General features: G+C 44.2%; 1 protein-coding gene across 3 annotated transcripts in view; it reads left to right on the forward strand.

Moving 5' to 3' along the window:
* Positions 1-376: 376 nt before the first annotated feature.
* Positions 377-27,103, forward strand: part of Large1 (LARGE xylosyl- and glucuronyltransferase 1) — a 569,590-nt gene continuing 542,863 nt past the window's right edge. For 2 of the 3 annotated variants that reach the window (XM_052728940.1, XM_052728939.1), the window contains exon 1: positions 380-1,457. The gene's annotated coding sequence lies outside the window, so the exon portion shown is untranslated. Of the gene's footprint in view, positions 1,458-27,103 lie in introns of all 3 variants that reach the window. The other variant, XM_052728941.1, reaches the window with a different exon arrangement.

The following is a 27,103-nucleotide window of genomic DNA, read 5'->3' on the forward strand; positions in this document are numbered from 1 at the left end:
CTGTTTTATAAAAGGGATGGCATGGTAACGCTCCCGGCAGACATCCCTACAGCAGCAGCTGCGCATCCGGCCCGCCTCCCTTCCCCCTCTTTCCTCCAATCCCGGAGCAGCCAGGAACAGCCCGAGTTGGGGAAGAAGGGCGGGGAGCTCCAGCTAGCACCCTTTCCCGGCGACCCGGCCCGGGATCCCTGCTCCGGGTGTTGCTTCCTCCTGCGTTCCAGTGAGCCAAGGGGCGGTGGGAGGTGCTTGGCCGTGGGCGGAGCCTAAGTAGGGCGGACCCTCCAGTCGCTCATTCCTGGTGCTGTTCATTGGTCGCCCGTGCGGTCACGGGGATGGGGGCGGGGCCCCGAGGCAGGCTCCGGTCCCGCCCCTGCTCGGAACCCGGTCCCGGATTGCACCCCCCCAGCTGCACAGACATGACACAGACACACAGTCACTGCAGCTGCCGAGCGAGCCCGACGCTCTAGGCACGCGGCGGCTGCCGGACTATCCGGGAGCTCGGACCCCAGCGCCCGCCAGCGCGCTCCCACGCGGCTCCCCGCACAGAGGTTCTCGCTCGGCCTCGCGCGGGAAGCGGGGATCGCGCTCCCTAGGCTCGCGGCTCCAGGCTGCCCACGGCGGCTGCAGCGGACGCGCGGCTCCAAACCTTAGCGCTCCGGGAAGCCGGAGCGTCTCGGAGGTGGCGACGGCGGTGGCGGGGGCCGCCTGCCCGGGTTCCCCGCACCCACAGTGCTGCGTCCCGCTCGCCGCGCCCCGGTGGCCGTGACCTTCCAGCGGGCGCCTACCTCGGCCCCAAGCCCCCGGTCCCGCGCCCCAGGCCAGGGCGAGGCCCTTTCCAGCGCCCGCTTCTCGTGGAGCCGCGGGCGGGCGCGCAGGCCCGGGGAGAGGGTCACTGCGAGCCGGTACCGCTAGTCTTGCACTCGCTCGCTGCGCTCGGTACCGGGGCCCGCTGAGCTGCCCCCTGCCTTGCTGCTGCTCCCAAGCCGGGGCGCCTGGAGCCGGGGGCGCGGCCGCACTCGTCTCGCCGGGCGGGTTGCAGGCAGGCCCTGCCCTGAAGGGACTAAGCGACTAGGAGCGCGGGAGGTGGAACTGGTAGGGCGGGCGGCCGCTCAGCGTTTCTTCCTGGCGTTGGTTCCCGGGACCCAACCTAGGGCGGCCCCAGTCCCCTGCCCATGCGAGGCGCCCTGGGCTTGGTAGATTCCTGGAGTGAAACAGCTCCCGGCAGCTGCCCAGGAGGAGGAGAAAGAGGGGATTAGTGCTTAGTGGGGCTACGGACCTTTCCTGTAGCTTTTGGAGCCTAAGGCTGTCCCGAAGTCTGCGCTTGGGACCGACGGTTGGGTTAAAACAGCACCTGCTGGGATGCCGATCCGGACCCCCTTCATTTCATAGGCGTCAGTGTCACCACGCCATTCAGCTCTTCCGGAGTGTTCCTCTGCTTGGGGGTAGTCGAGGCCAAGGTAAGAGCCCTAGAGAACCTCTTCGTGAAGCGCTTTGGTGAGCAGTGCTGGACAAGTTGTCCAAACCTGTGGCTGGTACCCGATGTGCTTAGGATGCTGGGGAAGAGGGAGGGCACACCGTTTTTGACTTGGCTTTGAGTACTGGAAAAGCAGGAGGTGGAAGACTCTAAATCTCCGGCGTCCCCAGAATCTGTGTCAGGCTCTGACAGACTCATAGGCGGACAGGATGTTGGTAGGCAATAGTGGGGTGGGATGTGTGTGTGTGTGTGTGTGTGTGTGTGTGTGTGTTCCCTAACATCTGGAGGTGTTGTATTCCCACCACATTGGGACCTTTTCCCGACATTCTGCGTTGCTCACCTACCTGCCTTTCATGATGGGATGCCCCGAGAACTTTCTTTCCAATTGGTCGAAGAGAGGTTTGGGGGTGTGCATCCACATTTTTGCAAGAAGCTTTTTTAGATTAGAGTGGTTGGTTGGCGTGGATACCCACAGGAGAAAGACCCAACCAACACACCTGATGTTTCTTGTGAGACTAAACTTCTTGTAGTAATCAGGGTCTAGCCAGAGCTTCCTGTGAATGCCATGGCTTCTGGAGGTTGGATGACGACTAAAGTTTGTGCATCATGGAGTTACGCTGTTCATCACTTTGAAATGCTCCCTATGTGTAACCACAGTTCTTTCCTACAAGCCATGTCTTTGCCTGTGTGAGATTTATTAAACCTATGCGCTTCCTCGAAGCAATGTGCTTTTAAATGGGTCACATCTGAGGGAACAGATTGTTTTTTGCACACCCAGTCTATCCCCTGGGTGACCCTGTTTAATGGGGATGCATTTTTTTCCCTCCTGTTCCTGTGTGTACCTCGGTTGAGTAGGTTTTTGCTGAATTCCGAATCCGTGAATTTTGTCACTCAGTCCATTAAAATGATCTCCCGAGGGAGCAAAATAGCAGCTTACATTTTCCGTGAATATCACAGGAAGTTTTACAGGGTCTTATGTAAGTGTCCCAAGAGAGAGAACTCAGACTCTCCCTTCAAGGGGACACGGGGGTGGGGTGGGTCGGGGTGGAGGTGGCACATCACCTAAGTGCAGATGCCTGTACTGACATAGGTGAGGACTCAAAGTGCTTCCTCTCTTGTGGGTTCAGTCACCTGAGGCTAATGTTCCTCTTGCCTCTCCTGCCTTCCCACCTCAGGATTCCTTTGATAGACTCAAGATAGGGGAAGGTTCTAAATTAGGAAGAGGACAAGTGGTGGTTTCTTTTCTCATCTCTCACAAATGGGTGACATGAATGAATTACTCACCAGTGTGCTGGGGCCTCACTAGGGGAGAAAAAAAGACTACAGGAAAACTTGTATGAAGGTTTCACACATCTCTTGTGTACCTTTAGTTTTGAAGCGTGCTTTTTACCTTAGTGAAAATTGCTTGAGAACACACATTTATCTACCTGGGGCCTGAATTCCATTCAGAGGGGCAGAAGCTATCAGGATTCTCCAGAGTGTCCAAAAAAAAAAAAAAAAAAAAAAAAAGAAGGCAGCAAACTCACGTGGTAGGACAGATCGGCTTCTAAAACAGAGATTCCCTCCAGTCTGGGTCAGCACAGACTGCCTGCAAATGGTCTGAATTGTGGACTAATTGTTTTGATGTGACAGGATGTGGATTCCTTTGGCTTATAACATGGAACTGGAAGAGCCTTAGAAATAAAATCAAAGGTTTAATCCTCTTATAGGTCATGAGAATTCTTCTCCAGGTCTCCAAGGTTCTCCTAGGTTCTCTGTTACTGAGCTATCCTTTAAAGTCAATGCTTAAAGGCAGGAGGCTGCTTTTTCCCAATGTTTCCATCCTTCAGCCACCTACAAGACACTGGGGGGGGGGCACACTAGTTTTCTATTCTACCACCAAAGCACAAAGACCAAGAACAGATGCTAGAAACAACCATGGCTTCTTGTTAAAACTCATGATCATAACTTTTTGGTACCCAATTTGTACTTGTACTAGTGAATGGATTCCAAATATTGAATGGTGAGTCTGGTTTAATCTACAGTGTCATGTGGACAACTTGGGTGATAACTGCAAAGTGTTATGGAAAAATCTGGTAAGATTCAGTTGTAGTGTTTTAAGTATATAAGGGCTATATGTTTTGGGAAGATAGTCTCCTGTAAACTTTACCTTTTTAACACTGGGTCATACTAATTTTAAATTCCCTAACATCACTTGTAAATATCCCCCAATCCCTTTTGTAGTTCTGAGGTTCAAACTTATGGCCTCATACTTGCTAAGCAAGTGCTCTGTCTACTACTGATCTACATACCAGTTCTCAAAAATAACACTTCTTCAAAACATCTCTGAAATTAATTCCATAAAGTTTCTTCCTGTCATCTCCTTAAAAGTACATTCCTTATGCAGAAGGTAACATATCATTTGACAGCATGATTGGACTTAGATGCTCTCTGCACTTTTTTTTTTTTTTTGGTTTTTCGAGACAGGGTTTCTCTGTGTAGCTTTGCGCCTTTCCTGGAACTCACTTGGTAGCCCAGGCTGGCCTCGAACTCACAGCGATCCGCCTGGCTCTGCCTCCCGAGTGCTGGGATTAAAGGCGTGCGCCACCACCGCCCGGCCGCTCTCTGCACTTTTAACAGTGTTAAATCATTAGTGTCTGGGATTCTTCCAGCAAAATTAGAAGATAATTGTATTTCCCTAAAGAACAAAGCCCTTTGGCCCAGGTCTACGTATAGCAACTATTATGAAAGAAACACAAGGTAAGATGGAAGTGTCTAAGAGACTGCCCATTCCAGAATATTGGCACCCAAAGGACAAATTACACCAAGATCTAGGTCCTGCTGGAGTCTTAAACCTGATTCAGCATCTAGAATTAGACTTCTTTTGGAACCTGCAAAATTTTGTAGGTTATTTCATTGCCTGGAACCCTGGGGTCTGGTAGATTGCATCTGTGACCTTTTACTCAAAAGTATAATGCATATGTAGGTAGTTTAAGGAGAACTGCTATTGTGGTCTAGGAAAAATGATCAACATAGAGTCTTATCCTATTAAGGCTTTATAGACTGATTTTCATAGGTACAGTATAACCAAGGGGTAAGAGATTGGACGAGGGAAATGCTGTTACAGTTGTCATTGAGTCAGAACCAGTGAAAGTCTGAGAGCATCTGGGCTGTGGTCCTAAGGCATGAAGGGAGTCTTGTGAATTTGAGGGAAGCCCTTTGGCAGAGGTGGCAGAGGAAGCTGAGGCAGAACGCTGGCCTTCTGTAGGGTTGGTGAACGAGGTAAAGGTGTTTTGTGGCTGGATGTTCTCAGAGAAGCAGGAACAATGATGGTTTAAGGGTGTGGCTTCACTGCTATAGTCTTTTATATTGTGTGTCTTTATATATTTTATATAGTGTGATGTTGATATTTGGAAATCAGGTGGCAGATTTTAATATATATATTTTTAAGACTTCTAATTTAGCAAGTAGTGATTGATTCTTAATGTTGTGAAAAGTGCCTTACACTATGCGGAGGTCATGGAGGTCTTTCATTTGGATCATTGTTGATCAGGGGTAGCAGACAGCCATCCACTCCTGCAAGCTGAGTACTACTGTGCAGGTGTGTTCAAAGGATGACTTTGAATTTCCTAGGTTAGTGGGAATAAGGGAAACAGAACAGCATGTACTCCATTGTATATCATGTGGAATGGCAGCTGGAAAAGCAGAATTTCTAGGAAAGGAAAGCTTGGAGTTGTGGGAGGTTAGTAACTTAACAGGGCCCCATACTAGAGATTGTGCTTTAGCCTCATGCTCTGTGTAATCAAAGGGGGGCCAAAACTGGTTGCTGGGCAAGTTCCAAGAATACTAGTTGATTACCAAATATTGTTATTAAACATAGACGAATGTTTGGATGTCCATTGTTCTCCATATAGAATTTTTCCTATCCTTTCAAAAGCTATTAGCAATGCAAATAAAGAAAGGATCCCTTCTCAACCCATTGTCTGACTTCTGTGTATATGAATGACATCTGGGGTTTCATTGTGTAATTACAGCAGTGGGGGAAAGAGCTCGATTGCCTAACATAATACAGTATGGTGAGGGCAAAACTGCCTTCTGTTAGAATATTTTCATTTTGTCAGCTTTAGTTCCAGATAGAGTTATGGCTGTGTTTTCCACCAGAACAAGGTTCCAGTGTTATAACCATTTCCATTCTAGTCTCAACTTTCTTTGTTGTTGGAAGAGTTTTATAATGCTGAAAATGGGAGTATGTCTGTACGTATCTTTCTACCTTTGTGTGTTGTGTTGGTAAACTCTAGTTTGTTCCTTGGTATTGGTATCTGTGGGGGATTGATTCTTAGGTCCCTCTCCCTTAATATCAATTTTCATAGATGCCCAAGATCCTTTTATAAAATGGTATAGTGTTTGCATAGAAACTATATTAACCTCCCATATAGTTTTATAACCTCTACATTATTTATAATACCTACCCCAATGTAAATGGTACATAAATACTTATTACAATGTGATGTTTAGAAAGTAAATGGTAGAGCAAAAAAGTCTACATGTTTAATATAGTCACAGTTTTTATTTTTAATTTTGTTAAAAAATTTAGTTTTACTTTATATGTATGAGTGTTTTGCTTGAATGTAAAGTATATTGTATGCATGCCTGTGCCCCTAGGTGCCAGAAGAGGACACTGAATTCCTTGGAATTGGAATTCTAGACAGTTGTAAGCTGTCTGTGGATGCTGGAAACTGAACCCAGGTTCTCTGCAAGAACAGCAAGTGCTCTTAACTGCCATGCCATCTCTCCAGCCCTAGAAACAATATTTAATGCTTTCTGTGTGCTGCTGGTTGCATACCTAATAACAAACCCTCTTAGTATAGACTTTATAGGGCTGGCTGCATGTGGTGAGGAAGAGAATCAACAGTGGAGGTATGCTATCTGAGGGATAATAGAAAGAATGGAAAGTCAAAGTTGCAATTGTAATTTCCAGGACCACGTGTATTTAATTAAGAGCAGGAGCCCAGATAGAGGTAGTTTGTGTGTGTTTGTGTGTTTATGTGTTTGTGTGTGTGTCTCTACATGTGTCTTAGTACTTCTCTATTTGCTTTGCACCTTCCATGCCTAGGTTGGTTTAAGTCAACTCAGGTGCCTAGTGTTCTCTAGATTCTGGGTACCATCTGTCCGTAAGGCATTGCTTACCTTATATCTAGCAGTTTAGAGACTCAGAGATGGAAAGGGTCAACCTGAGCTAGTTAGTAGTAAGGCTTAGTGTAGCTAGAGTTTTCCTGCCTGGCCCACAGTCAGGACAAATCTCTCTCACCTGTCAGTCCCACAGCCGTCAGACCCAACCAAGTAAACACAGAGACTTATATTGGTTACAAACTATATGGTCGTGGCAGGCTTCTTGCTAACTGTTCTTACAGCTTAAATTAATCAATTTCCATTAATCTATACCTTGCCACATGGCTCGTGGCTTACCGGCATCTTCACATGCTGTTTCTCATCATGGCGGCTGGCAGTGTCTCTCTCTCAGTCTTCCACTTACCAGCTTTATTCTCTTCCTTGTCCCGCCTATACTTCCTGCCTGGCCACTGGCCAATCAGTGATTTATTTATTGACCAATCAGCAACACACTTGACATACAGACCATCCCACAGCACTCCCCCCGCTTTTTTTTTCAAAAAGGAAGGTTTTAACCTTAGCAAAGTAAAATTACATATAATTTGGGAATTTGGACGTAGCTTCTCTTACTACTTCCTGCTGGAGGGGGGTGCTGTATCTTATGGGGACACAAAGAAAATTTTAGGATCATGGAATAGTCCATGAGGCTGTATTGGCTGAGCCAGTTGCCTTCAAACCATTCTCGATGTTGGATCATCTGGGCTATGGTGTCATCGGAGACCTTTCAGGGGGTCTTGGCTGATCAAACCTGATGTATCTTAATCTGGAACAAATCCATAGCCTCTGGCTTTCTGTGGGAACAGAAGCAGAGACTCTTTTCCAAAGCAACCTATCCTTATATCCAAATTTTGAAGTGAAGGTACCTTTAAAATATACATTTTGGGCTGGGCGGTGGTGGCGCACGCCTTTAATCCCAGCACTCGGGAGGCAGAGCCAGGCGGATCTCTGTGAGTTCGAGGCCAGCCTGGGCTACCAAGTGAGTTCCAGGAAAAGGCACAAAACTACACAGAGAAACCCTGTCTCGAAAAACCAAAAAAAAAAAAAAAAAATATATATATATATATATATATATATTTATATATATATATACACACATTTTGGCATAACTCAACAGCTTTTACAATCAAATGTTTTTCTGCAGTTAAAAATCCCAAAGACAACACAATCCAGATTCTCTGTGTAATATTCATCTTTACGTGGCTTATTTTTTATATTAATTTTACTGTCTCTTTAAAGACTTTATTTTTTAAAACTATATTTGTTTCTATAACTGTATATATCACCTTTTTTGTCTCTTTCAAGCCTACGTATATTTTACACACATTGTAAACTATTACATCTGAATCTGTCTTATTGTGAATCTGTTGCTTTAAACTGCAGCAGCTGTGGCTGCTGGCTCCGCCCACCTCAGCTTCCCAACATGGCGGCGGTAGTTTACCACCAGCTCTGGGAGCTATGGTGGGTCTCTATGTTTTTATCCAAGCAGCGTGTAGCCCAAAATACTCTTTTTTTTTTTTTTTTTGTGCTAGCAAAGTCTAAATCCACCATGCAGCTTAATGTGCCACTTGCAGAGGCCTCATTCCCACCATACTGCAGGTTGAGCGCACACGCTAGGAACCCAAAGTAGCTCAAATCGGCAGCTGCTGCTCATTTGAGAGAGACAATTAGGAACTGTTTTTAGCTCAGTTTTAGAATCTTTTTTTTCAGTTTTTAGGTGGAAACTCTTGCCCCACGTTGGGCGCCATTTGTAGCTAGAGTTTTCCTGCCTGGCCCACAGTCAGGACAAATCTCTCTCACCTGCCAGTCCCACAGCCATCAGACTCAACCAAGTAAACACAGAGACTTATATTGGTTACAAACTGTATGGCCGTGGCAGGCTTCTTGCTAACTGTTCTTACAGCTTAAATTAATCCATTTCCATTAATCTATACCTTGCCACATGGCTCGTGGCTTACCGGCATCTTCACATGCTGTTTCTCATCATGGCGGCTGGCAGTGTCTCTCTCACTCAGCCTTCCACTTCCCAGCTTTATTCTCCTCCTTGTCCCACCTATACTTCCTGCCTGGCCACTGGCCAATCAGTGATTTATTTATTGAACCAATCAGCAACACACTTGACATACAGACCATCCCACAGCAGCTTAGTCCAACAAGTAGGGTTTTAGCTTTCTGCTGTGAAATGGGAAGAGACCTGGCCAGTACAAAGGTGTGCTTATGAAGAATGTCAGCCTTTGCTCTTGGTTGCAAACTTCATAAAACCCCTCTTACATGAGGCCTTGAACATATGTAAAAGCTTGCTTGCTTGATTTTTGTGCATTTGGTGCAGATGAGTTGACCCTGGAATATTACACTAGTCCTTAGGTACTACTTGAGAAAGAAGAGCTATGTGATTAAAAAAAAAAAAAGACAAAGCAAAAACAGTGTTGACTGTTTTTAACTGTTTCAAAGTGAAGTACATAAAAACAACAGTTGGCCCTTCTATAGTCTTCTGCTTGATGCCTTCAGAAGGAATCTCTTCCCTATGACCTTGTAGGGGACAGGTTGGGTAAAGATGAAAGTACCAAAGTCAAGTCAGGGAGAGTGTGCCACAGCTTGTTTTTGAGTTGCTTCTAGTCTCCCTGGGACAAAGTACACTGCTTTTTGGAAAGAAGAAATCTCAAGTGCAATGTGAATCTGCAAGTCTGTGTGATTATGTTAATATTGAAGCTAAATTGGTGAGTCCTGTATTTGAGAACTTGGCATATAAAAATCTTTTGTTAAAACCAAGTAATTTAAGATAAGTAATTGTTTGAGTTATGAAAGGATTTTTATTTTACAAAGTGATTTATTATGGGCCTCCATTTAATAGCTGCTCCTTTATTGTATTTGAAATTATTTTATGAATACAATCCTGATGGACACTTTTAGGAGACTCACCTGTTAGGTAATATCAGAGACTTTTGAGATATAAACTAGCATGTCTCACTGGATAGCCAACTTCATCTACCATGAATCCCAATATCGGATGTGTTACAGAAAGAACAGGAGTTATTTAAATGGTCAAGTTCACTAACTAGCCACACAGAGCAAGTAACTAAGTTAGCTAATTGTTCCCTGGATTCTGACTTTTCATAGTTCCAGCTTTGATTCTTTGTTTTTTTTTTTTTTATTTCCTCTTAAATTGGGTGTGTATTCATTTGTGCATGTGCTAGCACACATATGTGGAAATCAGAAAGCAACTCCTGAGTGTAGATGTAACCAACCGTCTTATGAAATAAGAAACACAGAGCTGATTCAGAGAAGAAAGCCAAGAGGTCAGAGCTAAGAGCCTCACCCTTCCTGCTTCAGCGATCCTCTTCAGTCAAGAGAGCTCTCCGAAAGAGGCCTACTTCCTGTGTGTATGTCTTTATATAGTCTAGCTGTTCTGCCTTCTCATTGGTTGTAAACACAAACACATGACTGCGTCGTCACTGCCTGTATGTACAGCCCTCCAAGTCCTCTATGGTATTGAGGTTAAAGGCATGTGTCTCCAATGTTGGCTGTATCCTTGAACACACAGAGATCTCCCTAGCTCTGTCTACCAAGTGCTGGGATTAAAGGCGTGCGCCACCACCACTAAGCTCTTGCTATGGCTCTAATAGCTCTGACCCCTGGGCAACTTTATTTATTAATATACAATTAAAATCACATTTCAGTACAAGTAAAATACCACCACACCTGAGAGTCTTCTTCTAGTGTATGGGTTCCAGGGATGGAACTCAGGTTATCAGACTTGGCAGCAGGTGCCCTTACCCACTTAGCCATCTTGTTGGTTCACTTATCATAATTCTAAAGAAAAAACAATGAAAGTGGTGTGTGTGTGTGTTTGTGTGTGTGTGTGTGTGTTAGCACTTCTTTCACTGCCACAGTCCTATCAGGGTTTTTGTGGTTGTGTTGTCTCTGACCCCCAAGTAACTTTATCTCTTATCAAGTACTCAGAAGAGAGTTTGTTCTAGGAATGGAGTGAAATGGAGGCATTTAAGGCTGCAGAGGTAATTTTTGGAGTTGCAGGTAATCACAGGCTGGGGTAGAATGGAAAGTACAGTCTCACCCATAATTTGAGCCTCTCTTGTCACATTATGGGGCTTTGCTTTGGACAGGCAGCAGACACTGAAGGAAATGGAGCCCTGACTACTGGGAGAATTTTGCTCTTAGCAGGGTTCTTTTCTGAATTACCAAGGCCAATTGGGAAGAAAGGGCTTGGCTGATCTTTCCAGCCCTCCATGGTAGCATTAGAATTTAGGGGGATTTGCTGAAGTGTGCATTTCTTAATTTTTTTTTTAATTGAAAGGGAATTGGGTGTTGAGTGTTATTTTATTGTTAGTGATGGCTACTGCTTCAGACACATTGTATTTTTTCTTTTTGAATAAGGTGATGGCTAACTGGATCACTCCCCACTCCCTTTAGTTTCCAGAACAGTTGCATAGATCCTTAATAAGCCAACAGTGTGTACCAGCTTTGCTGATAGATACTGGCTCTCATCTGTGAGAGGCATTTACTGTTCTCTTTGGGAGACACAGGCAGAGGGATAGGGGTAGGTTCTTTTTTTACCTCTAGTGTGATGACTGGTGCTTAGTAGATCTGCACTAAAGTAAGTAGTTACAGTGTTGGCCCCAAATGATCTATTTAGTGAATGAAGGGGTAACCTGGTTTTCACTGTTGAGGTGGAGTGATCAGGGAGGGGGAAAATTTCAGCAGATCCAGTTGTAACCAAGATGAACTTGGGCTACCTGCAGCCACTTTACAGAGCTTTCATTTTCAATCTGTGATGGACATTTCAGATCAGCAAAATAAATTCTCTGAAGGTTCGTCTTTGTGTCTTGGACATTGATGGCCTTGTAAAATGGAAGTCAAGTGCCATACTGGAATGGGTCCTGTGTTCTTTCCACTGGATATATACGGATTTTAACTTACTTGGAATGAGAAGAATTGATATGCTCTAAAGATGGTTCACATTCAGATGCCAAGATGCGTTGAAAATGTCTTAAAGCATTTTTAGTACAAGCCTTAGAGTGACTGGGAAGGTGTCTGACATCTCTAGTGCTGATGACAATGGCTGTGGCATGACTTTGAATGGGACTGTGGCTTTTGTGGTCGGAGGATCAAGTGGACTTCCAGGAGTGAAAGGAGAGACCCTACCTCAGTGGGAAAAGGTCAGAGAAGAGACCTCTGCCCTGTAGATGTCTGCCCTGTCTTTGCCCATTTCCTATGGACTTGAGTTGTTTCATCTGGTCTCCTCAGGGCCATGAGTTAGCATGGACAGCTCCTCCCTGTGATCAGAGCAGCTGTGTTGGGACACCCACCATTCAGTCTGAAGGAGATAGCTGGGTCCCTAGACCCTCCTTCATCCATTCAGCCTGAAGGAAGCAGTTGAACCCTCAGACCAGCTCCTTCATCCCTGAGTCTTGGATACTGAGGCCAGTGAGGTAAGGAGGATTCTCCACAGGGAAGGTGGGACTAGAGTCCAGGCTTCCTGTCCTCCACCATCAGCCTTTGGTTCCATTCTTGTACAACCCCATTTTTAGACTCTGTCCTTAGCTCCCTTCCTGTCTTTCCACATACTTTTCTTCAGTCTGTTTCATACCTAATCAGTCTTCCTTAGTACAGACAAGCCTCCATTAGAGCCATTTTTAATGACTTCATCTCTACAGCCCCCATAAGATGTGGGGGCTTATTCTTACACTTGAAGGATGCAAAGCTGACACTTGTCCAGGTCACCAGCTCTCAGTGGTTAGGTCTCCTCAGTCTGGTTGTCTGAGGGCTGACCTTGACTTGGCTTCCCTGCCTTCAGCCTGTGTGACTCCCAAATCCTTGCTCTCTTTCTTAGATGACTTTGAGACAACTTACTTCCTTTACTGAGTTAGACCCTCCCCTTACTTTCTTATCTGTCTGGTTACAATCTGTCTTTCCTGACTGCAGGAAAAGACACTCCATGTCTTTATACTGTTTCCTTCGCTCATGGCGCCAACCTCCACCAGCCTCTTCCATGTGCAAGAATAGAGGTGCAGTGATCATTTATCTGTGTCCTAGACCAGGGGAAGGAAGTAGATGTAGATGCTAAAAAGGCAGAAACAAAAGGTGAAGCACACTGGCACCGTGCCTGGTAGCCTGAAGTGGTCAAAGAAGAGGCTGGTATTCCATTTGAGTCTTAGTGAATCTGAGATGAGACAACAGAGTGACAGGAGACAATGCCCAAACCAGAGCAGAGCGCCTCACATCTGCCTGGTGTTGTCATCATTCATTGTTCTCTTACTCTATTTCTTTCGTTGTGTGGTCTGGGCATACCCATCTTATAAGTCATGAGAACATCCCATAAGTTTCTAGCATTTTGAGATCCCTTAACAGACACGTGTTGAACCAAAAAGATTTCTGCTCTTGCCCTTAAGAAACAGAGCTGGGGAGACTGGGAAAATATGTGTGCTGAGTGAAGCACAACACAAGATACAAATGCGTTGCTGAGGCTGAGTAAAGGGGTGGTGGTGGTGTTGCTGTTGGTGAGTGTTAAGCTGAAGGTGTTCATGGGAACCAGAAGTGGGAGTTGTTGTAAAACTCAATGGAAGAGGCAATATTTAAGTCAGGCCCTTGGATATGAAATACTTAAAGCATGAGTGGTAGGTCAGGCCAGGTGAGGTTGACAAAAGCGCATATATCTAAATTGGGATTTGAGAAGAAATCAGCTAGAGTCTGTTAGCAAAAGCATTGCAGATGCAATGAAGAAAGTAACGTATACACACTGCTTTGACCCAAATGCCTTGTAGTAGACTGCATCTTCTGACAGTGGCACATTGGGAAATTCAGGTTCTGACACATGAACCTCTGTAGGACCCACTCAAGTGTAGCAGTATGCATGGTCTAAAAATCCCTGGCTGGAATTGTTGCTATAATAGGACAGAGGCCAGCAGATGTTTCTGAAAACTTTCCCTGTCTTAATTATTGGCTCAACTTAAGCTTGACATTGACATTGGAGATACTTATCATTACTCATCATAAAAGCAGCCTCGTTGGAATAAAGGCCATTTGTGACCCAGCCACAATCTAAAAATAGCACTTTGTCCTTGGGTCGTGTTGGAGACAGCACTTTGTTAAGTTAGTCTTGAACCTCTTTCATTGGAGGTTTGTTTAAATGGACCCAGGGTCATAGAACAATCTTTTTCTGGGTTTTGTATTATTCTCGATAAGGGATATAATAGAGAAAGTTCTTCTTTTCTTCACAAGTGGCTCCTATGGCACCTGCAGAGGGTTGAGAACAGACTGCTCAGAGTTTTTCTGTCTAGGCTGTGCTTCATATTAGGAGCCTGGTTAGGGCTCTGCCCTCTACTCTCATGATTTCCATGAAGCTTCCTGCTGGGCTGTGGGGACAGTCTTTGCATAATGGTGGAGTAATCCATTCTAGATAGCAGAGTCTTTTTTTTTTTTTTTCAAAGTAGGGTGTTCTACTCCCTCAAAGAGAGTTTTTTATATCTTCTCATCTTTGGGTAATAAGAACTTTTCTAGAATGTTCTGTGGATTTACCCTCACTGACTCACAGCCAGTGACTGGAAACATCTACCTTTCTTATGGGACACACAAAGTTTGTTCTGAACCGTCTCCAGCACAGTTGCTTCATCTCCTCCCCTTTGTTCCCCTCTTATAATCCACGCATCCCTAACTCCACAGTTTCCCTGCTTATTGATTGTTTTCCCTAAACCTGACAAGGTCTGTACTTATTTTTTTTGCCTGCTCAGCTCCTTCCTTCACTCCTGCCTGGGTCCTTTCTAGTTCCCATTTGAAACCAACTTAAGAAGTCCTTCCTAGCTTTCCTGGTTCTGAGTGCTGAATGACATTGGTATTGTACTCTGCTGAGTGCTGCCATCTTGTCACAGTTATGACGCTCTCACTAGCCTGGGGCTTGCCTGTCTTCAGGACACACTGCACCCAAGGCCCTTTGTCAATTCTGGGCTTTATCCTAAACCCAGAAGTAATGTGTGACCAATAAATGGTGATAATGCTGTTTTAGATTTTGTGGTATATACTGGGCTGGTGTAATGTGATATTTTCCTGCTAGACCTGGAGGGCATCCCTTTCCTTCAGAGGTAGCTAGGATGATGTGAATTTGCATTCTCAACTGTGCTGACTGCATGCTCCTTAGCAAGAAGTAGAAGGGATATACTGATGCCTTCAGGTGGTAGTGGAGAGTAAATGAGAAAAAGAAATAAAAGGAGGACATAACTGCTTCTAGGTGTGGTAGAGGAGAAGGTTTATTGTAGAAATGAGGGAGAGCATAGCCAGAGGCAGAGACATCTGGGAGAGTCCACAGTGAACATGACCCTAAGCCAGGCCATGTGAGAAGTGGGAGGGGAGAGCCAGATGACCAAGAGGCTAGGAGGGTAAAAGGTAAAAAAAGGATAAAAAAGGATAGGTGTAGTCACAATGGCAGGATTATATAGGGGAGGGCAGCTAGGGGGAGGGCAGTCCATTCCTTGGGCTGGAGATTTCAGGGTAGGTGCAGGATATGCCAGCCAGGTTCTCAGTGTCCTTGTACATCAGTTGATCCTTTCCTCTGCTTTCTACTATGCTATCTTCATTCTCAGGAAAGCTCTCCCTATGGGATGACTGTGGGGGTTCCTGTAGCCTGTCTTCCATCTTACCCAACTCACTATAGTAATAGAACTCCTTCTGTGATTCTAGTCACTCCCTCCTGCCCATTCCTTCCCTAGCTGTATGTGGTCTTGAGAGATGCTCCAACATACAGTAGAAGATTGACTGGGATGGGATTCCAGTGGTGCAGTTTTTCTGAGGTCATCAGAGAGGTGGGACTTTTGGTGGTGCTCTATTTTGGGGTTAGCTTTACAGCTGTAAACAATTTTAGCTGTGGTGAGCCCAATAAACTTGGGTTCATCACACTGAGCTTGGATGGGATAATTTCTTTGGTCTGTTACTGGTATCCTCTCTGGGTGATGTTAGATCATGTCTCTCTAGGAAAAGTGCCATCACCAGTGCAGAGATTTATTTTCTAATAGTTCTGAGGTCACAGTGTGTCAGGACTGTGTCTCCCAAGGCCTGCCTCCTTTGTTTTTACATGATCTTCATTCTTTGTCTACAGGGCTCTAATTTGCCCTTCTGTTATGGATGGAACCACACTGGATGAGGATAATGACTGCATTTTACCCACATTGCCTCCATGAGACACCCCTCTCCAAACACAGTCACATCTTGATTTGCTGTGGGTAATATCAGACTGCAGTATTTGAGCTTGATGAGGAGCCATAATACTGCCCTTAGCAGGAATGTGTTTAATGCAGTCTAATGGGTTATATTTGACCAGCAAACTTTGAAACACAAATTTTTAGCAGATTCTGTTCTGTCAATGTGGACAAAACAATCCAGGGATGGTTTGTTCACAGGCTGCTGTTTGAGAACATCTTTTCCTTTTGAGGAATAGAGAGGGGACAGGCATATAGCAAACAGGTGGGTTGCTTAAAGTGCTTGGAATGAGATGGTAAGGATCAGGACCATTATCTGCTTAGACTCAGTGCTGTTTTGTTGGAATTGCAGCATTGCCATTATCATTACAAAGAAAATCCCAAGGATCGTCTTTGTAAAATGAGCTTACAAAAGCTGCCCTAAAATACAGCTTTGTAGCAGTGAGATGTCCTGCACTTATCAGAACTGTCCTCTCTACTCTTTGCATGGAGTAGTAGATTCTGTGGTCAAAAGCTCTGCTGGAGTCTTCTGGTGTTAGAGCTGGTGTGTGACAATCTTGTTTTATGTGTCTTAGGGACCACATTTTGCAAACATAGGGGTTCGTAAGTGAATTGACCGAATCACAGAAGGGCTACTTTTGTGTTGAAATGATTTTCATGTATTCTCTGAGCTCATCATCTTTAACACTAGACAGATGACAGACCTGCCCATTTATCTATTTTGTCAAGACATTGTCACTCTTCTTGCTTGTGTGTTAACTGTTGATTTAATTGCCGTGTGCTCATTGTCTGGCCTGTCTGGGTTGGTAATGGAGCATCAGATGAGGAGATGTGATAGGCTTTGTCTTGTCAAGTTGTAGTTTTTCTGTGTTAACACTACCCCCCATCCTTCATTTTAATTTTGCTTACCTGTCATCTAAAAAATTTCTAAGCTTTATGCTCTAGAAAGATCATTGCTACACGATGTACTCAAAATGTACTTATCACTTCTTGTTTAGAGGCTGTCTGGATGGAAAACAATTAAGTTCCTGCGAGAATCAGACTGGGTATCAAGGGGTATATATGTGTGTTTGTGCACATGTTTGCATGTAGGGTCAGAGGTTGATATCCGGTGTCTTTCTCTATTGCTCTCCACATGATATATTGAGGTAGGATCACTCAGTTGAATCCAGAGCTCATGGGCTGGCTAGCCAGCTTGCTCTGGTAATTCTCTGCCTCCACAGTGCTTTGTTTACAAGTAGATTACCACACCTGCTCTGCATTTATGCGGGTACTGGGGCTCTGAACTCTGGTCCTCAGGCTTGTGAGGTAAGTGTTTTACTCACTGAGCCATCTCCCAGCCTCACAATTTTCCCTTTTGTACTGGTACCAGCTGTGTGGTTAGGGCTCACACTAATAACCTCATCTTAATTCGATCACTTCCATGAAGGCCTTATTCTTAAAGAATTCTTTCTAAGATATTGGGGAATAGGACTCCAGCATATCTTCTGGAAGCAGTAAATATGACACAATAAAACCTGTAATCCTCTTGACTTCATATTTTCTTATATGTGAAAAATGGACCATCATCTTTTCCCACCTTCAGCTTAGAGATCAAGCGCAGTATTGTGAGAATGTGTTCTAGAACACAGATGGTTTCTGACTTGCTAAGGTTCAGCTTAGAATCTTTTGACTTTGGGATGATGTGGATGTAATATGCCTTCATGGAAACAGTACTCTTCAGGTTTTGAACTATGATCTTTTTGTTGTACCCATTTCGCAAAACCCCCAGAGACCACCAAGGAGCTGGTTTCTGATGCAAGCATATAAGGGTCTTTTTATTGTTAGGTTCGAAACTGGGCCACCGCCAGGCAGATGGAGGGAAATGTGGCAGCTGCGGGCCAAGAGGTAGAGAGTTTTTATAGTGAAAAATTGCAAGCCTGGAATTACATGCTTTGGCATCTTGGGATGGGGTAGAAGGAATATGGGGCAAGGTGATTTTTTTGAAACTATTAGTCTAGACATTCAGTGCAAAACTACATTTGAAACTATTGCATTGGACTTTTGGAAGGGAACCACAACTTGCTAAGCAGGATTATCTCGGCTGCTCAACAGGATTATCTAGATATCTTCAAGGGCCATAAACCACAGACAGAATGTCTGCAGGAGCATACTGCCCTGTATCTGTTGGAGTTGTCATGGCACATTTCTGAGGTCCTTCCTGGAACTGAGTATAGCAGGTGGTCTAAGATGGTGGCCCTTCCCTAAGATGGAGCCTGTAAAGTCAAGTCTAGGCTTTCATATTGCCCTTACATTTTCCTGGATGATACAGAGTAGTCACCTCAGGATGGTGGAAAGCGGAATGGAGCTATAGCTGCCTGTCACCCACTACACCAGGGTGGTAAACTACCTGTGCTCTGAAGTGTAGTACACTGCTGAGTTTGGTAGGCTAGGTGTATGGCATACCTTATTTTCCTTTTTACAGTAGATTTATTGGGACATAAGCATAGTATAGGTAAAGGAGCATCTGTATGTATGCCTAGGGTGACGTTACAGTGCCCCATGCTAAATCTTACCCATGACAGTCTCTGAGTTTTTTAAATTAAAAGTACACTGAGAAGTAAAGTATGAATTTTGAGTAAAGTTGCATGGTAGGTAGGAACTTAGAGAATCACTGTGGTGGGCGCTACACCCTTAGACTGGTTGCCTGCTTTGTCCGAATTGGATGTGAAATGACTGCTGCCATTCCCGTAAATTGGTATGGATCCTGAGATACATCCTAGCTCTTGAATCTTTTGTGGAAAGCATAGTATGGGGGTGCATTCTACTTTTATTAATTTGTTTTTGTAATTTAGGTTTTGGTATTTAAAAGAGCTTCACTTAGGGCAGAGGCTAAGAAGTTTTTTTCTTTCTTTCTTTCTTTTTTTTTTCTGGCCTCTTCTAATCACTTGTAATGCCTAGGGGTAAAAGCCACAAACAAACCAAATACAACCCTGGAAACCTTCACACTGACAGTACAAGGAGGGGGGGTGGGGCTTTGGCTTCTTTTAGCTTCCATTGTAATACAAATGTCAGAGGTAAGCACATCTTGACTTTGTGTTTTGTTTTGTAGCTGTTTTTGAGACAGTGTCTTGCTGTGTAGCCCAGGTCAGCCTTGAACTCACCATCTTTTTACTTCTCCAACCAAATGCCTGTATTTCAGGCATATGCTACTACATCTAGTCCTTTTTTTTTTTTTTTTAAAAAAAAAGATGCTTAAACCGCTGCAGAAATCTCACTTCATTGTTAAATAGATCCTATCCTAATTTTCATCATTGGATTAACATTTCTGAGGGCCACAGTAATTAATGTCACTTTGCCCAGACTTATTCCTCCCTTCACTCATTCAGTGACCTGTAATTGTTGGCCACGTGCAATGTGTCAGCGTTGTACATCTCCCACCCCTCCTCCTCCGGGGTGAGAAAGATAATACAATAAAGTCTCTACATGGAACACTTGCTCAGGGAGGCATGGTTCATCATGACCAGGTTGGGCTGTTCCTAACCCTTATGATTCCAGTCAAAGTCACTTCTTTTGTCACTCGCCACCTGCAGTTCTGGACTTAAAAACTACCATATATCTAACTCCACTTGGTATTTATTGGGCTGTTACACCAAATTTTGCAAAGCCAGAGGCATCGCTTGGCTAGACAGAATCTTTATTCCACTCCCAAGAGGCTGCTCAACGAGCTTTGATGATCCGTAAAACCCAGCTCTATTTCTAACGCAGGAAAGCTTATAACTTTTTTCTTTCCTTTTCTGAATTTGAGTCCTTTATGGAGTATTTTGATAGTTGGGTAATGTCAGCTGGCAGGTTTTATGTCACTGCCTCTTAGATGGACGATGAAGTTCTGGGATCAATTTTGTTATATGGTGGCCTCACATAGTGCCACACTTGGAAGCGTTACATTGCAAGAAGTGTTCTTTTCATGGGGAGATTTAGATGCGGTAATTCAAATTGGGATGCCTGAAAGGACTGTTGATGTCTCTTCACTGCATGCAGTAGTTGGCAGCCATCTTGCAGAAGAGTGGAGGGAATTTGCTCTCTTGTTCATTTCTGATGGGGAAGACTCTAACAGCCTCCACCGTGGTGATCTGGCCCAGCATAGCTCTCCTTTAAGCACTTGTCCTTCTCCTTACTTCCTGATGGATAATATTAGCAGAGGACTTGCCTGGATTTACAATGAGGTGTCCTAGAAATTATTACCTCACAGAATGAGAGGGCAGGGAGAAGAAGGTTCCTGCTTGGGTAAGGGAAGGGGCTAGTGGCACAAGTTTTGGACCATTGCATGATTTTTCTCTTCAGATGCATTCTCCAATGGGGAGAAAGGAGGAAATAGAAGTGTTGTCATCAAAGTGCTTCGTATTTCCTCTGTGTCTCATTGAAAGATAGGAGTTTCTAGGGCTTCAAAGAGACATGTGGATCAGCTGGATTATTGTGTAGACAATAAAACAACCCATAAAACACTTACAGTTTTATACTTTTTACTCTAGGTCCAGAAAAATCAAGGAACTTGTCCAAGGTCACACCAGTAGAGTAGTAAAACCTCCGCTCTGGAGTTCCAGCTGTTTGCTGACTCTCTCCAGCCCAGGCCACCTTTATCACGATTTAGTGACTCTTTGAAGCAAGACTTACATTTTTTTTTCACATGCTGTTCCCCAAAGAAACTACAGATCCCTCCTATTGGGTGCCTTTGAGTTGCTACAGCGGTGGTCACATCAATGCTGGAAGGAAAAACAGGACCAGGTCTTGTGTTTTAAATCAGGGTCTTGTTGCTATGATTATTGAAGGCATCCTTTAAAGATGGAAAAACCACACACCCTCCTCTGCAAATCATAAAACAAATTATGCCCTTGCCACCCAGAAGTGCAGAGAAACAGCAGGCTCTTCATGGTGCTGAGAGTAATGGATGCAATATCAAAACAACGAGGAATAAACCGGGATCCAATAGCTGAAAGCCCATAGGAAAACAGCCCAGTAATGCCCCAGAGATAATGGGCCTCAATGACAGGTCCCTGTGATTTATTATGCTTAATGTACTTATTTTTATTTGTCCCTTCAACACAGAGCTTTGTCACCAAAGAGATTTGATAATGGCCTGTTTGCAGTCATTTAGGTTCCGTAATAAAGCGCCACCATTCAGCTGTCAGTGCATTGGTTGGCATTCACCCTGGGATTTCACCTTCACTGCAAAGATAAGATGGACTCAGATAAGAGCATGTTTTCATCATGCCTCTCTGTCCTGCCTTTTACTCATTGTGGTTTCTAAGGCCCAGCTTTTCTCTCTGTCACTTTGTGCTGCTTTGGGACAGCAGCAGAAGGCATACAGTTTCAGCTGGTGGACATAAAGTTCTGAGATGGATGGTTGTGTAAGAGCAGAATGCACTCAATCCTGCTAAGCTGCATCCATTAAAATGGTGAAGGAAAGAGTCCCTATCCCACCTGGCATGTGGGATTTCAAGTTCATATATCACCAGTGAAAGTTTTTACTGTTTGCAGGTTTTGGGGGTAAGCAAAATAAAGCAGAGAAGTGGGGGTATAAAGCTTCCCAGAAGAATGGGCTTGATTTAAAGGCCGTAACATGTTCGAATCCTGGCAGCAGCTGCTTTGCCAGTATGGTGTGACCAGCCAGGTTTTCTTTGTTCTTCTTCATGTGCTTTTGGGGAAGGGAGGTAAAGGCTTTTCAGGGTCTTCTGCCTCTAACCTGTGTAGGTCCTGATGGAGACTCAGGGTGATGGCTGGGAAAGCGATGCGCTAAACCCAGATTTCTTCTCACTGGGGAACTCTGCCTGGTCTGTTATCAGGGCTGGCTAGCAGGAAGGCACTTTCACTTTGTTGCTTCTCACACTTAAGCTCCATTGCCCAACTTTCATCTGAAAACCAAAAGAATAAGTATCTAATTCCAGAAATTTCAAACAGTGCAACAGAGCCAGATTGTAATACCAGGAGATGGATACCCTGGGGGCCTTCTGGATAAATCTCACCTGTGTACAAGAAACTTGACCTGTTCATAAGCAATAGTCAATGGCAGAGGGACAGGAAGGGCACTTTTGGGATCTCATTCTGTTACATTCTGTTTAGTCTTACATGAGACTATTGCTGCCTTGATGAAGTTGCCACGTTGCCACACATTCGAGTACACACAGCAAAGAACTTCGGTTGGTTCAGGGGCTGAAGATGACCCTACGTATCAACCAGCAAGCAGGCAGGTCCCTCAGGTACAAGGAAATGAAAGGACACCCAGATGAGCTTATGGGTAGATTTTCACTAGAGTAGAGGCTCCATGCACAAGAACACTACCTGGTGACCTACTGCAGCCTTGCACGTTGATGCCCTGAGGACCTGTTATGCTGTGGCCAGATTCATGCCAGAACTGCAAAAGCTAAGATCACACAGGTCTGCTGCTCTGAGCTGCGGGCTGATGGTAGCTTGCTGTGCAGCAATAACTCACTAATGCAGAGCCTGAATTGACTCCATCCTGGCTCTCTACCCTGGTCACCTCAGGTCTGCATCTTTTCCTGTTCACGTGCTGGCAACAGAGGAAAAGTATGAATCTCCTACTTTTCCATTTTCTATGTATACTTAGATGTAATCATGGTTAGAGTGAATCATCCTTCCTATTCCCTTCCTGTCCTCTTCTCCTTTCTGACTTATGTGCTCCACTTAGAGATACTGGTGCCCAGTTTTACCTACTTACTTCTGGCAGGTGAACTTACTTCCCTATCCTTTTTTGCTGATATCCCCATATCTTGCCTTTCTATTGTGATGTAATACAAAATTTGGATGATCATATTTGCTGGGATGACTTTAATTTAAAACATTCTGTCCTATTTGCTGGTTCCTATAAACTGCTGAAGTATCCTATAAAACCTAGCTCAGTGTATAAGCTCTCATTGGACTGACTCCGATGCAGTAAATTCACAAGAACTGCTATTATTTTTGGAGCACCTGCAATATGTCAACTTCTTGATTAATGATTCTCATTGTGTCTTCGCAGCAGCCTGATGAGTGGGTGTCAAGGTACCTGATGTACAGAGTAGCACACTGCGATGCACTGGGGCTTGTTTTCTTGTCACACAGTGCTTGTATGTGGCCGGGATTGGAACTCCCAGCCATGTTCTCACTTGGTTGGGCTTAGTGCCTCCAAAGGGAGTAGAGAGGTATTGCTTTCAGGTTCTCTGGCTCAGCTTTACTTGGAAGGTGGAGCTGTAGTTCATGGAGGCTGCCTAGGGGGTTTCTAAAATCCTTTCCTGATGGATCACAGTGGAACCACATGGGTTATAGAAATCCAACACTGAAATAATGCTAGGGGACCAGGGAAGTAGGTTCACAAGCTTTGGGTAGAGTGAGCTGCCCTGGTGCTGAATTTTAAGAATTACAGTGGCTTTTATCCTGGCTATGTGCTGGAAGTCAGGAAGCTTGACGGTTCATCTGAACTGTGTGTATCTTCACCACTGGGGTCCCCCACACCCCAGGTATGGAGGTGTTTAGCTTGCTGCAGAACACTGGGAAGAATGGCTTCTATATGTGGGAGGTTGAGGATAAAACAAAGAGCTTTGGTTGAGTGTGTGGTCTGACGATTACAACTCCATTTAGCCTTAGACTGGCATGGTCCAGGCCCACAGGAATTGGATCTGGAAACATAGATGGGAAGGCTCTTAGCCTCCCTATGGTCTCAGTAGACCCCTGAACCTTCACTGTGGTCTCTCCACTTCCTCCTCAACACAGCTGCAAAGGGGACAGGAGTACTTGTGGGGCTGAGATGTGTAGAAATCTAGATGCTTGTGCTGCACAAACTGCCTTTAGCCATTGCTTCTAGTTCTTCTAGTTCATGGTTAATCTGGGACTTTTGGCTTTCCAGAGAAGGTACCAAACTACAGATGCCTCTATGGGAGGGGCATCACTTTGTGTCTGCTCGAGTGAATGGTGTGATGGTTTGGTGCTCTGTATAACTTAATTTAGTGATTTACTTGAGCATTCTTTAAAGTAGAAGTGCAGAGAATCTAAAGTGCCTTAGAGATGTGAAACATTTGGCGATTATCACCCTGTTTAAAAGTATGCTTCTGTTAACTGTGCTCCCGCCACCTTTAGCCTGCATATTTTTTTCTTCTGTTTGTGGCATCACTGTTAATGTGCTGTGTAATTTACATGAATGTAAGCTGATGCTAGTAGGCTTCTGTTTTCCTATCTTGTGTCTCAATATATATTTTAGGAGTGGATGAATAAATGTTGGCATGTCTGTGGTTTCGGCAGGATCCAGAGTGGGAAATGGAATAAGCTGAGATTCAACTTAGGTTGAGTTCCAGAAAGAACTGCAAGCATTCCTGGGATCCGCAGTATGGCATAATGTGATTTTACTACCCTTTTGGAGCAAGTGTCTTCATATCTAATTAAAATATATTCCTTTCTCCTTCCTTCCTTCCTTCCTTCCTTCCTTCCTTCCTTCCTTCCTTCTTTCTTTCTTTCTTTCTTTCTTTCTTTCTTTCTTTCTTTCTTTCTTTCTTTCTTTCTTTCGCCTTTACTTTGTAATGGAAAATGATGCTTCTGCAGACTTTAGTTTTTATGTGTTCTAAACTGAGCCTTTTTCCCTGCTGTGGCTTCAATAATGCATCATCTCATAAGTTCATAGACTTTAATGTGTTGCTGCTGACACCTCTAGTCTCAGCCAGGTAGTTAAAAGTAAAATTAAACACTGTATGTTGGATGTAAATTCACCTCTTCACAGTACCCCCTCTAATCCCTTCCCTTCTCCTTCTTATGCAAATCACTTCCCCATTTTTGGTGCAGAGGTGATGGTATGCATGTAAAGAGATCCTGGCATGAGTGGGAATATTGATTTATTTCATAATCAGAGATCCATGAAAAAAAATAACAGTATGAGCATACAAGGTTTTGAATAACCTCCTCTTTAGTTAAAGTACCATGGAGCCTAGGGATGCAGCAAACTAGTACTTAACGAGAGTGCTTCTGGCATACTGTACTTAGGAGTCACAGTAGCTGCTGGTGAAATTGGCATGTGTTCTGAATTGACATGGCTCTGAAGAGTACTCAGTCTTCATTCCTTCCTTCATTTGTTCATTTATTCAGGGCCTAATGATCATTTTGTATGTGTGAGGTGCCTAGGAGGTACATGGCATAAGCAATTTGCATACATGGTCTCAATCCTCTATGCTTTTCTGAATTCCTGCCCAGGTTCCTTGACTTTTGACTTTGGCCTTTACCATTGTATTTGGCTTTGACTCATAGGTGGGAGTGGAGGTTCTAGTCCTAAGTTTGTACTTCGCAAGATCCCAGTGTTTCTATTTCCTGGTAAGTATTTGTGTTTGCTATGAAAAGAATGTGCTCTGCTATCCTTCTGGTCTGAGGAATAGGAGGTATAGAGCCACCTTTGGCTGCACCAGTGAGAAGTCAGATCTGCTCATCAGCTGAGTTCCATTCCAACCATGCATGTGTGTGAGTGGTGGTCTAAAGACATCAATGTTTAGTCAGCATTTGGTGCAATGAGTATTGATATGATATATGTGATGTGAAGATGGGCCTGCTTGGAACAAGTCTTGGAGTTTATTGGTGGTGTTGGAAGGGACAAGATTGGAGGGGACTCCTGCACAGTGGGGGCTCCCTCCCAGATCCTGGATTAGGCACAAACCACACCAAAACACCTGTTTTCATGGAGAGATCCTTTATTAAGCAGGGAAGAAAAGTTAAAGTAGCTGCTTTCTGACTCAGGCAGAAAAGCAGCAAATTGACCTTGCAGTTGTAATTTTTAAGAGGAGGGGAAGGGGAGGTCTGTGTTAGAATGTGGTGGTAAAGTAGATAGAGGGCAATGGAAAAGGTAAAGGGGACAAGGGAAAGGGGGATGGGGTTTTTGTCCCAGAGGAACAAAGGAGACAGACATGGGGCATGTAGGCAAATGGTGGTTTATAAAGAAGGGTAAAGGGGAAACCCTGTGTTAGGATGAGGTTTTTTAATTTTAACTGGGCATGTTAATTAGGTAGACCAAAGGGGGCTTTTGATTGCTGGACTTTGGTAGTCAGCCTCAGGAGGAGGAAGTGGCCAAATAAGGAAATAGACCTTGGTGGCTAGCTTTAGGAATATGATCTCACAGTTTTTTTTTTAGCAAGACAGAGGGAATGGGGGAGAAGGACAAGCCCTGCCAGAGCCACATGCTCCAGGGGGCTAGTGTCCCTTCAAAGATGACATAATTAACTGTCCTGTAGTGTAGAGAAGGTGCTGAGTACCCTAAAAAAGGACTCAGTAAAGAGTTTCAGGAGGGAGGCTGCTGTGGAATGATCAGAGAAGACTTCATAGCCTAGATGGCCTTTGGAGAAGCTGCATTCAGATTGTGCTATCAAAGTCCAGAATAGACGAGTATTGATGAGGAATCCCAGTTAAAATGAACCATTTCAAAGTAGATTTCTCATCAAAGCCATAACATCAATGCTGATTTCCCATTAAGTATCCAATGACTTTGCTTTCACTGGACCAAAGATTCTTAAATTAAAGCTGGTGTCAGAGAGCAGCAACCTCCTCTGATAATCAGCTTCTCACAAAGAAGAGCCCAATGCATATTTTTACTAGACATATGTTTGCTGTGCATTTTATAGGTATGATCTCATGAAAGCATCATCGTGGTACAAGCTGTGGATACTAATGTTGATTGTGTTTTGCAGAAATTAAGCAATCTAGAGAAGGCCAGCTACTTGCTAAAGTTATGCAGTGTAGATGCAAAAGTTTCATTCTTTTTTCTGCACCTTCACTTCCTGTTGTTGGCATCCTTACAATTTATTCTCGTGATGCTGGTATATAGTATGGTACCTTGCACACAATAGATACTCAAAAAATGAAAAAAAAAGAAAAAGAGCAAATCTATTAAGCAGGAGGGACTCTTTCAGTTGGCTTTGACAGAGTTTTAGCCTGGTGAAAAACCTGGGTCTTCCATGTTAGTATTGATGTGGCTGGTCATGTATATTTCCATGTGTTTCTCATCCCTCTGTACTGAAGGTACCCGGTCCACAGGGCCGGCGACCCTTCAGCTTTCCTGAACCACATGGCATTTACTGGGCCAAGCTTTGAAGCATCCAGGAAACAGCAAATAAATGAGCCTACCACCCCCTACCGCCATGTCATTCTTCTTTCAAGCCCATTTCCAAAATCCCTATCCCTTTGTAGCAAACATAGCTGGTTGCATCTGCCTGTAGCAATGATATAAAAAAAAAAAAAAAGCAAAATTGAGGCTGGGGAGATTGCTCAGTAGGTAAGGGTG

This window comes from Peromyscus californicus, unplaced genomic scaffold, assembly GCF_007827085.1.
Source record: "Peromyscus californicus insignis strain IS unplaced genomic scaffold, ASM782708v3 Scaffold_8__1_contigs__length_139910024, whole genome shotgun sequence".
Taxonomy (NCBI): Eukaryota; Metazoa; Chordata; class Mammalia; order Rodentia; family Cricetidae; genus Peromyscus; species Peromyscus californicus.